The following is a 4072-nucleotide window of genomic DNA, read 5'->3' as shown; positions in this document are numbered from 1 at the left end:
ACTGAGCAAAACCAGCTAGGGCTAGCAGAGCACTTTTTCATCACTATATTTAAAGTTAGTATTTATATTCAGACTTCAAATAATCAAATAAAGTTGAGGAGATAGAAGAGGGCTAGGTAGTCAGGCCCAGGACCATGGGGGTAGGAAGTAGAACCAGGGAACCAAACCAGCTGGGTGGGGAAGATTAGATCCAGCTAGGCAAAATTCCTAAGGCAACCCTGCTGGGCAGGGAAAGAAGGGTGAGAAGGAGATGTGAGTTTTAAAATGTATGGATGTTGCTAAGACAGGGAGCTTGCAGATAATCAATCCCAAGGATATTACTAAGGCAGCATTCTTTGAAAGAGCCAATCAAAAGCCAGCAAAACATATGCCCACCCCTAGACAAAGAAGCACACTCCTCCTCTCTCTGGTGCATTGGCTCTCCTATTGCAGGATATATACTCCCCTGGGTCCATGGGCTTTTGGTCGTATGTGACTCCACGCATGAACTGATGAATTTTAATTAGCTTGGATGCTGAACTACATTCAGCTGCAACATGGAACGGAAGCTCTGGACATGGCCTGTTTTGAGCTCTCTTGGAACCCCAGCTGCACCTTTTCCAGGGCTGGCTTAAGGGGCAGGGGACTTTGGAACCTGAGAAAAAGAAGCTTCTCCTGTAACTCACTTTGGGCCCCCTCCCTGTTGCTCCTTGTGGGAGGGAGTCAATCTATCTCTCAAAAAACTTCACTTCTGCTTACCATATTTGTCCTTGATTTTATCCTTAATTCCTTGATTTTGTGAGACAACGAACCTGGACCCAACCACCACATTTTAGTTTCAAAGCTATAACCAAAAAAATAGGAATTAACACTGTTACAAGCTCTTAAACTTGAATACTTAATAAGTAATATTAAATACTAGAGGCCCGATGCACGAAGATTTGTGCAAGAATAGGCCTTCTTTCCCCTGGCTGCCTGCACCTTTGCTCCGGCCCAGAGCGGCCTTTCCTCCTCTCACCTTGTCGCATTAATTTGCATATTCCCTCCTTATTGGCTGTGGGTGTTGACATCTTTGTCATGAAGTTATAGTCAATTTGCATATTCCATCTTTATTAGATAGGATGTTTAATTGAATTATCTACCAAACATAATCAGTTATTATAACTAAAATAAAAAAATTTCAAAATCCCTTTATATTTGTTCACATTCAGAGCAAGGCTGATAAATATTGTTTCACCTGGCAAAGGAGCTGAATGCAGGCATTTTTTAAAATGGAATTTACTTTTATCTTTTCTCTTTTCTCTTTTCTATTTCCCTTTCTTTCAAAAATATGGATTATCATCTCTCTTTTACACATCCATCCATACAACCACACAAGCCTACATAAAAAATGCCAAACAATAAGTTTATAAGTAAAAGAATTCTATTAAGAACTTATGATGAATTCAGAACTAGATATGTCATTTGTATTTACTTATATGTAGTCCTCATGTGAGAAATAAAATTTCAAATGAAGCATTTGGATTTTTAAAATTGAATTTATTGGGGTAGCATTGGTTAACATAGGTCCAGGTGTACAATTCAATAATACATCATTTGTATATTATATTGTGTGTTCACCACCCTAAATCAAGACTCCTTCCATCAGCATTTATGACCCTTTGCCATTTTCTCCCTTCCCTCACCCCCATTAACCTCTTATAATCACCATACTCCATACTGTTGTCTGTGTTTATGAGTGTTTTTTTTCCTTTGCTTAATATCTTCACCTTTTTCATCCAGCCCCTGTAACTGTTGTCAGTCTGTTCTCTGTATCTGTGAGTCTGTTTCTATTTTATTGGTTAGTTTGTTTTGTTCATTAAATTCCACATATAAGTGAAATCATATGCTACTTGTCTTTCTCTGACTGGCTTATTTCACTTAACATAATATTCTCCCCATCCATCCACACTGTTGCAAAAGATAAGACTTCCTTCTCTTTTAAGGTTAAGTAGTATTTCATTATGTAAATGTACCACAGCTTTTTCATACATTCATCTGCTAATTAAGAATGTCATTTAATAAAACTCAACATTTTCATAAAAGGTTATCCATGTAATTCATCCACTTATTTATGCCAGTTTCTTTAAAAAAGGAATCAAACCAGGAGGCATTTAATTAATATTTAATTAGTTATCATTCCTCCAAAAGGGTTTATTATAATATTTGGTAAACATAATAGTTATAAACTATATAATGTGATAAGTTTATGTAAATATCTATGTATATAAAAGGCTAAGTGACTGTCAGTTTGTCCAACCATCTGACCAACCGACTGGCTGGTACATGTGACATGCACTGTCAATTTAAAAATAAATGTTGACTCGCGCATGCTCGATACATATAAAGCTCTCACTGGCACCAATTGCATGCATGTGTTTCCAACTAACATGGCACATGCGTGATATTTTCCCCGTCTGACACTGGCCGCCCATTTAAATTAATTTGAAGAAAGTTTCCTGTGATACCAGAATTTGCAATGACTATTAATAAATCACAAGGACAAACTCCAGCCAGAGTAGGAATGTTTCTATCTGTACCCATTTTCAGACATGAAGAGCGTATTATGTTAAAGTTGTAAATACTTCATCACAAGGGAAATTAGTCAAGCACTTTGAAAGTGTTTTTACTCTTAATGTGGTAAACAGGGAGATATTAGAATAAGTTTAATTATCAGTCATTGTTTATGTCAATGTTGTTTTATATAATGTTTTTATTGTTTTTATATCATGTTTTTGTTGTTTTTCTATTGTCTTTGTTATTATATCATGCTGTTATTATTTATTTATTAATCAATTTATATATTATTTTCATATACATTTTACTCATTTTCTTTCATCTCTGACACTTCTATTATAGAAAAATGGCAAATAGTGATATTAAAATATTTCTTCTAATTAATTTCCTTTCAATATGCATGAATCCGTGCACCGGGCCACTAGTACATAAATAAGTGTAGTGCAGTATAACATTTTTTCAAAGAATGAAGTTTACTATATCTATTTGCTTAAAATTTTAAATATGAGAGATTCAATCAAACTTTCAATTTTATTATTAATGGTCTATAACAGTGTTGGCAAACCTATGACACGCATGTCAGAGGTGACGCACGAACTCATTTTTTTGGTTGATTTTTCTTTGTTAAATGGCATTTAAATATATAAAATAAATATCAAAAATATAAGTCTTTGTTTTACTATGGTTGCAAATATCAAAAATTTCTATATGTGACACGGCACCAGAGTTAAGTTAGGGTTTTTCAAAATGCTGACACGCCGAGCTCAAAAAGTTTGCCATCACTGGTTTATAACATAGTAAGTAACCAGAGCATCAAGACATATGGTTTTATGTTCCAAAGAATTCCTTTGCTATCTAACCATACACTATGAACATGCATTAAGTTAGGTTAAATTAGGCTTAAATTCCAGACCAATATCTAAAACCTATAGGCAGCTCTGTTACAAAAAAAAAAATTGTTAAAGTAGTAAAATGAAAAAAAAGTAATCAAAATGAAAAAAATAATTAAAAATAATGAAGAATGGAAATTAATGACACTATTACATAACATGCATTATTATATAACTATATTAAGTATTTGTATTCATTTTGTTATGGCCTAAACAATATTAATTATAAAATATCTGTAATTTTGATATTTAAAATATTATAAAATCATTTTAACAAAAGCCTAAGTTATTTAACAGGCTTATTTATTAGTTTAAAGTGTTGCTTTTTCTTTATATTATTTTTCAGAAAGAGAAAGCCACTAAACTGGTTTCAAATACTACAATTTATTTATATTCCTATGACTACACTTTCAGTAAACATACATTAGTAATCTTTACCAATTAACAGTAATGGCTAGAAGGAGTAATGTTTATATAGATCTTAATCAGATATTCATCTCAAAATGTTTAAAATTTAGATTTGCTGTACCTCTCAAAAAAGTTGTTGAAAATAAGTTGAATTTTAAATCATGAAAATTCATGTGTCAAAATATTTTATCTTTTGGAAAAGAAGTGTACTTATTCTCTCTATCTATTTATCTCTCATA

This window comes from Myotis brandtii, unplaced genomic scaffold, assembly GCF_000412655.1.
Source record: "Myotis brandtii unplaced genomic scaffold, ASM41265v1 scaffold503, whole genome shotgun sequence".
NCBI lineage: Eukaryota > Metazoa > Chordata > Mammalia > Chiroptera > Vespertilionidae > Myotis > Myotis brandtii.
The sequence above is the reverse complement of the archived record's forward strand: the minus strand, read 5'-3'. Positions refer to the sequence as shown.